The sequence below is a fragment of the Aptenodytes patagonicus genome, chromosome 4, assembly GCF_965638725.1.
Source record: "Aptenodytes patagonicus chromosome 4, bAptPat1.pri.cur, whole genome shotgun sequence".
In the NCBI taxonomy this organism is placed as follows: domain Eukaryota; kingdom Metazoa; phylum Chordata; class Aves; order Sphenisciformes; family Spheniscidae; genus Aptenodytes; species Aptenodytes patagonicus.
This window is the reverse complement of record NC_134952.1, coordinates 37,003,169-37,015,349: the sequence shown is the minus strand read 5'-3', so window position 1 is coordinate 37,015,349 and position 12,181 is coordinate 37,003,169.

Below are 12,181 nucleotides of genomic sequence, written 5' to 3'. Positions count from 1 at the left end.
TTAAAGCAACCCTGTTGCTCATTTGATATCACGCTGATTACATTGCTGGTGCTTGTTTCAACTATGCAATGCACTGCTCTGACTTTGTACACGATTCTGTTTCATGTAAACAGAAATACTGATAAGGAGATTTCCCTCGCAAGCTCTTGTTTTACATCTTGTCTTATTTGTAATGTAATGATTTATTGTGCTCCAAAGTCCTTCCAACCCTTCAGCTGAGTTTTTCGGCTACGGTCACTTGAGACCATGGCATGCACCAACTCTAATGGCTTGAAAAATCTGGACTGATGTCATGCATATTTCTCATACTGAGGAAGAGAAATGCAGTATTAGTTGATGATGTCTCTTCTCTTTGTAGAGATCTTAGCTTTTTCTAAGGTAGTTGCAGATACCTTCTGTTGTTTGTTGGTGTTACTGAATAAATACTTTGCATTCCTTTTGGTTTTCTTGCATCAGCTTGATCAGCTTCATTCTGACTTCCGTATCCCTTATATTTTCTTCAGAAAGAGAGGGAGAATTTTTCAGTGATGGTGTACGTGTTCACTCGCTTTCTTATCATGTTGTTACAGATTTGTCTTTATATGTGATATTAGCAAAATGAGTATGTGCATGGGTAATGTTCTTCAAACATTTCTTTGCCCAAAGTTTGGCCTATTCTAGGATAGCATCTACAGCTCTCATCAGGCAGGATTTTTAAAAAAAGTATTTTTTTTTTTTTAATTTTTCCTTTTTTTCTTTTAATATTTTTTCCCCCAAATGATTCAACAGCAAGTCAGTGAGAGCTTGGAAAGAATAAAAACTCATGAGGATATATATATTTCTGGCGTAATACCCACTTTTGTTCACTCCATACGCTTTCCTTTCTTACTATTTGTATCCTGCTTAGAAGAGTCTCTGATGAACAAGAAAGAGCAGTAAGTGAGATGGAAGAATAAAATGCAAATTCATGCCATTCATGTAATTTCTGATATGGGTAATTTGTTTATCTGTAGATTTCAATATGAAATTGGCTTCCACCTCTTACTCTGGCTTGTTGAATGTTCTTATCTGTGTCTGCTGCTAATGTCTATGTAATTGAAATCCTTCTCAGTAAGATATCCTGAGTTTTGGTGGGAGTCGTGGTGTTTTTTTAGCGGTGTGGGGGTTCTCTTGTTTGTTTGTTAACACTATGGAGGTTAGCCTCAGAGTTTTTCTCTGGTGTTTGTCCTTTATTTGTGGCTTGCTAGTAGATAGTAGTGTTCATCACGGGTTTTTGTATTTGTGTTCTTGTCCGGAGTATTTCAAAGACATACTCTGATGATAGAGAAGATCTGACATCCTGATTAGCATAAAATAAAAGGTAGTAACTCTTTCAAAGAAAACATCAGAAAACATATCTGCATCACAAAGAGCTTGCAGTGTGACGGTTGTCGTGAGCTTGTGGGAGCACAGTTTACATTAGGGATGCGAAGGAAGATGGGCACATTTAAAGAAATAAGGCAAGGCAGATATGTAGTTCAGGGGTATATCAATCTTGGTAGCTTAAATATTTTGTATGTTTTGAAGCTGAGGGGGGAAAAAAACCCCCTCTTACTGATTGTGAGCAGCGTATATACTCTGATATGCTCTGACATGTTTTGAGGTTGATTCAATATATGGATGCTCTATGTGGTTCATCCTGCTGGATTACATTGTGTGTTCAAGGCCATAATTTATCACTAAGTAGTACTTCAGTTTCTTACCTTTTCTCTTCCTCCCTGATACCTGTTTTGAGTGAAAACACTCTTGTGTTTGGAGCCCTTTTTCCCCCCTCTTTTCCTAGTGAATCCTGTGATGTCTTTTGATTTGTAGCTGGGAACACATAGCATATTAGATGTATTCATTTAAAGAGTTCCTTCATGTGCAATTTGCATTTTCTTTTTCATTGAGTACTGGTAATCTCAAAGAGTGAATCCTTCAGCGCACTTCAATAGAAAAAGATTCAGAAATATAAGAATATCTGTATCAGGTCAAACCCATGATCAGACTCTGAGTTTCCAGTGTCAAAAATCAGATACTTGTATAATAACTTGCTCACTTGGGAGGTTTCTTTGAAATTCCTGTTAGTAAGTTATTGGCTTACGTCTTAATACAGAGGCTTACATTTATATATTTATTTATTTATTTTGGAAATCCTGTTAATTTCAAATCTTGCTAAGTGTTTTGACTGCTGGTGAAGTAACAATGGGGACAGCTGTTAGCTGGTGAAAATAATTTGGGATTGCTTAAGTGTCTGTAAAGTTTGTTCATGTCTCTGTTATACTGAGCTCTGCTCATGTGTCCCTTCTAATCTTGTTAGATACGTGTAGGGGGAGGACAGGCTTAACCTTTTTCTAGGTAGGTGATTGCTCTTAATTTCAGTGGAAGTCATATGCTTATATGAGACTGAGCTCTGGATCAAAGATTCTGCCCCCCTCCCCCCCCCCCCGTTTACTGGGAGGGTGACTTGCTCTCCAAGGTGCTGTTGTTCCAGACACCAATTGCTAGATCCTGTTTTATTGATGTATCACAGGTTGACCTTTAAGTCTGTCTATACTTTTTTTTTTTTTTTGAGGAGAGTTATAGGGGAAAAAAAGACTTTGAAGGCAATACTGAATGGATGCTTGTGCCATAAGGCTAGTTTCTTTTCAGTGACTGCCTTTAAGAAAGTACTTCACCCATTTACAGAGTATGTGTACATTTTTTATCTCCCTAAAGCCCTTCTGTTTCTTCATACCAGACCAAGATGACCAGCTGAGCTGGATTGAGGCTAGAGCCTTTTATCCACTTAATAAAGGTATATTCCCATCAGTGAAGAAAAAGCTATTTTCTTTTCCTCTGTCTGGTTTTAAGGCAACTTACATATAAGAATATAATCCTGGGACAGGCTTTGCCAGTCATACTAAGCAGCTTCTAAATAAGCAAATCTTGAAATTAAAGGTTCATTATAATTAAATAATATGAAACTGAGTAAGATGAGTCTTGTAAAGATAATGACAGATTTCAAACTACGTATCTAGCTATAGCTCTCTCTGCTCATTGTTTTGGCTTTCATAATAGTTCTAGCTATGAAAATGGATTTTTGTAAATATGTATGACATTTTAAATTGTTTTTTTTTGTTCCATTCCATATAAGAAAACAATTACTTTTAATAGCTTTTCTTCTTATACTATAAGATCATTGGTGTTACAACTTTTCTTACCTGCAGATATTCATCCTCTGATTTAATGGCTGTGCTATAAATTTATATATAAAGTAGCCTTCTCAGGATCATAATATAATCTTTTGGTTTGCAGTCTGACTAACCATAATGTTTGAAGCAGGCTCTTGCTCTACAGATTGGTATTTAATTTGATTTTTGTGCCAAAATTTATCTTTCTACCCAATGGAATCTGAAAGAGTACAACCACTTCCCCCCCCCCCCCCCCCCCCCCCCCCCCGAACTGGGGGCAGGGGAGGGGTAAGCTGTGTGAACTTTCTTCATATCACTCAAGTTTTTGAGATTTGGGGGTGGGGGTGCAAATTAGGTATCAAAGTAGTAGCGTGGTATGCAAATTCATCATTGCGTACCATGCCACCTCACTAGCTTTGGACAATCAAACCCCTGGGCCCACGGCACAGCATCACTTTCCCCTGGCGTGACCAAAAGGCACGCTTCCTAACTCACGTCGGAATATTTTGGATGTCAGTTTTCTATTTTCTCTCCCAGTGCGTCCCTGCCTTGATGGAAGGAAATGTTGTTTTCCTGTCAATTTGGCAGACTGAGAGTTGAAAAATAAGTTACAAGTAGCAATTCATGCCTCTGTAAACTCATGGAGTGCTCTATTGCAGGCTGCAGAACTAGAATAAACCCTGGTAGAGGCAGAAACAAATTGACCTCTTCAGAGTGTGCATTTTAAGCCATAAATCTCCTGCCCTATTTCAGAGCTTAGTCTCTGTCATGATAAACTGTAGTGGACTAGGCCACTGTTTGTGAAGTTTAGGCAGCTAACAGCTTAGGATACTAAATGGAGCTTGAAAATCACTTGCTCATGTGGAACAGCATGTACTTAAGCTGGCTCTCCAGAGGTGAAAGGCCAGAGTATTCCCTACTGCACAGCCTGTTTTCTATTTCAAAACACATGGGTATATGAGAAATCTTCTTATAATAAATGCTACTAATTTTAAAACAATTTCCCAAAGCAATAAGATATGACTGTTTATGTACAGTTTGAAGTTTTTCCTAATTGCAGAGTCAGGGAGCAGGAATGGTTAATAACTTGGATCCCAGTGAACTTTTCATATCAGCTTTTGGTTAGTGGATGTCTGATAAACTAGCAGTACCCTCAGATTTTCCTGGCAAAGGAGAAATCCTCTTTCCTTTTCCTCGCTGGTATGACAAGCAGCTCTGGTATTCTTCTCATGCACCTGGCAGAGAGAAGGAGTGGGGCTCTGGTACTGTACCCCTCTCCCAGGCGTTAGAAATTTCTAGGCTGGAAATACGAGTGAAGTGGAGAAGAACATTCCTACAACTCCTCCCCACCTGCCCCAGTTTCGTGGTTGTTTTGAAACAGTGATTTGGCTCAACTGTCCTCTCATTCTAAACTTTCAGTTATCATTTTCACATAGCTCTGGTACTTTTCCCTGCTGTTTAGGTTCTGAGTAGCAAAATGCAACTGATAAGCGTCTTTCTTAAATTTTCTGTCTGCAGGCTCAGGAAGCCAGGCACGTCCTGTCTTGTATTTCTTTTTTTATTTTCTTCTCATTAATCTTTCAAGTGTGATAAACTTGTTCTGAAAATACTGCAGAAACTGAAGACTTAAGCCTACTCACCTCCTCCAAGAAGCTGCCTACTTAGCAAGTGGGGAGTAGGTGTCTTAAAGCTTTTTAAAGCCTACGTTAAGGACCTGATCTAAATCAACAAGCAAACAAGTGAAAAGTAATTTTTTTACTGAAATGGTGTATTTCAGAACTGTTTCATAAACTTCTAAGCAAGTTGAAAGTAGAAACTGGAATCTTCTATTTTAAAAAACTTGTTTCACTAATTACAGATGTGCTTGTTTTCTTTTGAGTTTTCATCTTATCTGAAATCTGTGCACTGATTTTTCTTGTTTTCCTTTTAATTTTCAAAAAATGTAAAGGAGGAGTTGGGGGCATATATAAAATAATGACTGGTGCTTCAAAAAAATCTAAAGATCATTTTGAATGGAATGAGATGCCTAAGTCACATTAAGGCATTGAAGTACTGTTCACCTTCATATTGAAAACTCGTGTCTATAACTTGTTTGCAGACTGACATACGCGTGTATTGACTTTCCATCTGTGTTGCTAAGATTCTGATTAGTGCATTGGTTACCTGAAGTGTTGCTTCTGTCATAGTATTTCTGCTGTGCCTTTGCCTGTTTTACAGGGGTCAGATACTGTTGTGACTAGGGAAGGAATTTGTTATGCTTTATTGGTTTCTTTGTGAGCCTGATGTAATGTCAGCTCATATTTTAATTATGGTTCCTAGCCAAAAAGTAAGTTGCAAAGCACTTCTCAAATTTCATGCTTAATTGCCGCACTTCTCAAATTTCGTGCTTAATTACTCTTATGGGAGTTGAATGTTCTCTGAGAGGATGTGTTTTCCTGTTGTGTATGGAAAAGGGTTTGCCCTTCCGTTCTGACAGCCTGTAGAAGTTGTGATGGAGAATCTTAAAGCTGACTGTGAGGAAGGAGTTGTTTTTCTCTTCAGCTCATTCACTCATCAGTGGTTCTGCTCCCTTTAATAGCTACAGTCAAATGTCACCTCCAAATCTGGCAAGCTGATGCCTTATTTGGTTTAAAGTTAAAGCCCATTTTGGCACTGGAAACTGAATAAGCTCATTCCAGAAGAGTAAAGTTGGAATGAAGTTAGCAAGGCTCTGTGCCAGCAGATAAGTCCAGTATGCTTCATAAATTAACATGCTGCCACTTACATAAGTTTTTAAACAATACAAGGTAGCTGTTAAACAACTCTGATGTGCTTGCCATTCAACATTACCTGAACAAATAATGCATAGAAATTGTTAGATTTATGAAATCTCTTTCATGATACATATTATAGAGCCGTATTCAGGAAACAGTTAAAATACTTTGCTAGATGTGTAATGACATGTATCTACAAGAACCATAACAAAACTCTTCAGACACCCAGCATTGCCTCTAATAAAAGCAAAGTCTCACTTTGTATTTCTACAAAAATTAGTCCTACTTCTTGATTTCATCTGTAATTGTATGCATTTAGCTATCATTTAATCTTTTTTTCCTACATGGAAACTTTAACCTCCTTGTCTTTTCTGGAGGAAAGCCTATCATATTTATTAAAGGGATGGCGAAGAGATCAAGTGGGATCAAGAGACTTATCTCCTGTTCTTTCCAAACCATAGGGGTAAAATGTGAATGTTGCCACTAGATTATTCTCAATGGCTGCTGGTGATTCTTACAAATGAGCTTTTCTCCAGTAGTGGCTATAAACAGGCATGAATGTCTGTTCTGACAGCTTATTGCCCCGTATACCACTAACAAGCAGATGTTGCTGCCTTGCCTGTGGGCCCTGGTAGAAGTGGATGGGGATGCTTTTTGGTGGCTTTATTACTGTTTGCCTGAGACACTTTACAGTAGTTGGGGTAGTTTCTCCACCCCAGACCTCTTGGGAGGGCAGAGAGAGTAGAGCATCAACTATCGTTGTGCTTTTCCTGGGTGCGTGGGCTGAAAACGGGAGGGGTGCCTGTGTCTGTGTAGGACAAAATAAATGTACAAGTGCTTTTAGTATGCCAGTGGTACCATATATCTTTTCTCGTACTGGGTTATGTGATACAAGTGTCGTGGTTTAACCTCAGTCAGCAACTGAGCACCACACAGCTGCTCGCTCACTCCCCCTCCCCCCCCTGGTGGGGGAGAGAACTGGAAGAGTAGAAGTGAGAAAAACTCGTGGGTTGAGATAAAAACAGTTTAATAATTGAAATAAAATAATAATAATAATAATGTAATAATAATACACAAAGCAAGTGATGCACAGTGCAATTGCTCACCACCTGTCGACCGATGCCCAGCCAGTCCCCGAGCAGTGGCCCCCCTGGCCAGCTTTCCCCCAGTTTATGTACTGAGCATGACGTCACATGGTATGGAATGTCCCTTTGGCCAGTTTGGGTCAGCTGTCCTGGCTGTGCCCCCTCCCAGCTTCTTGTGCACCTCCAGCCTTCTCAGTCGGTAGAGCATGGGAAGCTGAAAAGTCCTTGACTAGTGCAAGCACTACCTAGCAACAACTAAAACATTGGTGTGTTATCAACATTGTTCTCACCCTAAATCCAAAACACAGTGCTGTACCAGCTACTAGGAAGAAAATTAACTCTATCCCTGCCAAAACCAGGACAACAAGTCAAGTATTGGCAATGCACAGAAGAGAAGAGGCTATCTGACAGTCCTTTGGGAGGAAGTAAGGTGATGAGGATCAGGGAAATGGGCAGTGGATGTGATGGAGGTAACATCAGCTCTTCTGAGGGGGTACATTAACTTGTAATTCAGAAAACAGCAGTAATTTTAGATCCTTAGAAGCTGTTGGCTGACTGTTTCATATATGACCCAGTCAGCTTCTGCTGTGTACATCTTGCTTAGACATTGCGTCCTTTCTTTTTAGACATGCATTTTGTCATTGCTATCCAAGTCTCAGTCATGGGATGTGAATTACTGTATCCATACTATTCAGAGACTAAAACTGGTACAGAATGCTGTGGTATGTCCCTGCTATGTTAGTTTATAGAAATATATGCTGTAATTGTTAAAATGTGATCTTTAATGTGGAGTGACTACAAGCCTGGCAGAATTAGCCACCTTCTACTCCTTAACTAATCAAGATAAAAGGTAAGCTACAGGAAAAGGAATGTTTGTGTGGAGATTACCTATGTTGCTACTGGAGAAGGAGCTGATTTTATTCAGTAGCACTTTATGTGACAAAAATTTCAGAGAACTTTGCAAAGTTCAAGACTTCAAGAACAGATCCATAGTATAATTTGTGTGACTAGAGAAACCTGTCAGGCAGGAGGTAGTAGCAGTGCTACTTTAGGAAAAACTGCTTTTTGAAGAGATTAACGTTTCTGGTAATTATTCCTGGATAAGAGAAAGCTTGTCCTTCTTGGAGTGGTAAAACGGTCAGCTCAAGATCCTGTGTGTAGTGGTTAAGTATGTCTCTCCCCATGGAAACACTTGTGTGTGTATGTTTTCTCCCTTCTTCTGGTTTATTTTTGTCAGTGAAAGTTTATATCTGGAAAAAGATCTGAATTGAAGTGTCGAGAAAAGAACAGTGATTTCTTGGTAAAGAAGAAAATGCTCATGCTTGTATGATTGTGATTTGTACTTTATTCCTGGTCTAAGCTTTAGCCTTCCTCTATATGATCTTTAAATCAGTGTGGTTTTTTTTTTCCTTGTCTATAACTTTAAAATTATTATCCTACTTCTGACTTATTGAGAATGCCTTCCATTGTAAATAACAGATAATAAAAGTCTGGGGATGCTACCACTACCTACAAAGTACCTTTATGGAAGACAGAAGTAAGGTAGGAGGCAAAGCTGCCCATCCTGTCTGGGGCTTCTTCTGGCATTTCTCCCAGTTCTAATTCTAAGCAGTTCTTTTTAGTCCATGTCTTTATCCTCAGCTGTAAAATAGTGCTCTTTGATAGGGTTCTTCAGATTTAGCAGAGCAAAGTGCTTATATACAACTGGAGTCCAACAGCGTGAATCCCATTGAGAATGTGTCCCTGGTGTTTCCCTTGGGCTTGCTGCAGGTTTTTGGAGGCATGTAGGCAATAGGAGACCATAAGGACTTGGAGTATGGTCCATGGTGGCTTATTCTGTATCACTGAAGTTGACAGGTTTTTCCATCGACTGTTCTCTGTGTGTTTGTGTGCATTTGTGTGTATGAGAGAAAGATACCTTTAGTAATAGGTATTTACAATTATTTTGTATTAGTCTACTGACCTACAACCTGTCTGGGAAGCTTAGAAGGAAGAAAAAAAAAGTTTATTCTGCCTTAAGCCTGAAAGAATACATGGCTTTTTCTAAGTACAGAGTAGTCCAGGGTTTCTCCAAAGCATGTGTCAAACTTTCTGATCAATACCTTGATGTATTTTGTTGTCTCCCAAGAGATGAGACTTCATACACAAACAAACAATGAGATGACATGTAAGGCCACAGTCATTTGTAGTCCAAGTGCCAAACCTTCTGAGTATTTTTCTCTAAGAAACAGGCATCAGAATTTCTTTTAATATACAATCGTTGTCTTACGTTCCATAAAGTACTGTATTCAATATCTATTTTCCAAGCCACAAGGTGAAAGAGTTTAGCATTTTAACAGCAGTTGCTATGGAAGAGTTAGCCATGTTTATTGGGTCATGACAAACGACAACAGCTGAAAGACTAATATGGTATTCTGTTTTAAGTATAAGGTGGGCCCTGAGCCAGAGATCAGCAGCTTCAGAATGTAGCTAGCCACAAAGCTGGATCCTAGGGTCCTGACGCACACTAAGAGTTACACAGGCGTAACTCTTAAATTTAGCCTATACTTTAAGTATTTTCCTCGTTACAATTTTGATTTCTTTCTGCTTGTTAAAAGGACACTGTCAGCTTGTTCATACCCATGAATTAGTTTCTTAACAGCAAAAGAAAATACTGAATGGAAGTAAATAATTATGCATTTCACACCTTGCCCTGATGGGACTTTTTGCTTTCTTTTGTTCAGTGAATGTAGGAGTAAGTGCACAGGTTTGAGAAAACATTTGCAAAAGCTGGCTGTATCTGAAATGGTCAATATGAAAACTGTCATAGAATCATAGAATCATTAAGGTTGGAAGAGACCTCTAAGATCATCGAGTCCAACCGTCAACCCAACACCACCATGTCCACTAAACCATGTCCCTAAGCACCTCATCTACACGTCTTTTAAATACCTCCAGGGATGGGGACTCCACCACTTCCCTGGGCAGCCTGTTCCAATGTTTCACCACTCTTTCAGTAAAGAAATTTTTCCTCACATACACAAACAGTCTTAACTGGTATTCATACATCCACTATTGCTATACTTCAGCATGCCAGGAACTAATATAATTCATACCATAGCTGGGAACTTTTGCTCTTGAAGTTTTCTAGTGCTGTAGAAACCCAGGACAGAATTTGAGTGTAATCTCTCCACAGCTTTTCAAAGGATAATCCTCTCCCTACAACATGAAAACAGGTAAATCATGGTATATACAGCTAATGCTTTGAAATGTGAGTAAACCCCTCCTCCTAACAAAAATCTCTCTGGAAGTAAAGATCTGGAAACTGTCTTGCTTACAATCCTTACCACCACCACCACCCCCCCCATCTCCCTCAAAAAACACCCCCCACCAAATAACCTGAAAACAAAAAACCATTCAGAAATGCAAAAAAAGTCTCCTTGAAGGTTGAGTTTTTCTCTTGCCTGTCCATTGTGTTTTAGCATTTTCTGTTTTGCACTTCCCAGAGCTTAAAAGTAACTTGCCAAAGTCTCCTCAGGTGAGGGAATGTCAGGATGTTTGAAGTCAGGACCTTCTAACCAACACCGGTCATGTGCTGTGGGAGCTGTTAGCCAGCATACATTTTATGGCCTGATGCAGGAGACCTCTTCTGTCTTTGGAAGTTCTGGATTTTCAGTAATGATGACCAAGATGCCGCAGGTAATACTTTTGGTAGACATCTGGATAACGTAAGGCAAGAGCCAGAGTGCAGGACCTTGAGTAGGTTAAAATGGAATTGCAGTATTTTTCAGTTGTAAAATGTTTCATACTTGGGTGGCGGGCTGCCTTTCCGTCAACAGTTCTCTTGCCTCTGGGGCTGACGGGGAGAGAAGGAGTGGTAGAACAGGAGAGAAAAGTAGGACAGGCTGCCCTTCAGGGCAGGCAGTAAGAGGCCCATAGAGCCTGGAGAATTTCAGAAATGGCTTGACTTCCAACGAGCTTGCCATAGCAGGTGGTATCGTGCCCCGTTGATCTCGCTCTTTTCTCTTCCTAGCCTGGTCTGACTTGAACAGTTGCCTTTCTCAGGCTTTCCTGGGGAGATAGCATTTGTGGAAGCACAGGGTGTGTGTGGTGAAGGAAGAAGGCTGGCAAGGCTAGGTCCATGAAATAGGCTAAGTATCCTGTTTCCAGGGCCTGAAACAGCTCTCCCTGGTCTCGTCTGCCTCTGATATCCCAAATGCACTGCTCTTTCTCCACCAGTAATGACCCTGCCTCTCTGTTGGGGTTTTTTTTTGTTTGTTGTTTTTTGTTATTTTTTGGGGGGTGGGGGGGGGTGTGGGTGGGTGGAGGACTAACTTAACCTGTGTTTCTGAAACATCTGCTGTTCCTGTATCTAAGGTACAGGATGTGCCTGTGAATGTATGTCTATAAGTAAGTGACACAATTTATTTTAATCTAGCGATTCCTCCCCCCCCTCCTCCTCCGTATTAAAGCAATGGTTAAGACCTTAAAGGACCAAGGTCCTCTTAGGATGAGTGCTGTACAAATAAGCTGCAGAAGGCTGATTCCTGTCTCGAAGCCTGCACTGTTTATGACCACGCAATGAAATAGATAAACAAAGGAAGAGTGTGCTGCAAAAAATGAAGAGGGCTTGGACAGTATGCAGTAGTTTCAGGATGCTACCATTTATCCGTGATGTGTGCTACTGAAAAGTCAGTTTTCTGTAACAGCTTAAAACCCAGCAGTTTTGTAATTAAAACTGTGATGATCTGAAATTATTATCTGATGCTGACGTAGGTTCGGGCCGATTTCTTCCTCTGGCCACTCTTCTTTAGAGCTCCGTTTGACTTAAATAGTAGGTACAAAAATTTTGCACCCCTCTATAGCAATCTGCTCGCTTCAGGACATAGGTATGGACTGGTGGCTAGCAGAGGGGTTTTTTGTGTGTCCTAGATGTTTCCCGGTGGTTTTGATGGCATATGGCTTTCGTACTTTCCACTTCAGATTGTGTGTAGTGCTGCTTTGTGCCTTGAACCTTGGAGTTGGCTGCACGAGCAGATGAAGTGAATCTATAAATAGTTCCTAGAGCTCTTTGGTGGCATATAAGTATTGCCCTCTACTACCTCAGGCATACTGGACACATTCATTTGTTCTCTTTTATGGTTTAAGGAGGAAGGGCTGATTCTCACCTGTTCAAATATTTCCAGTTACATGT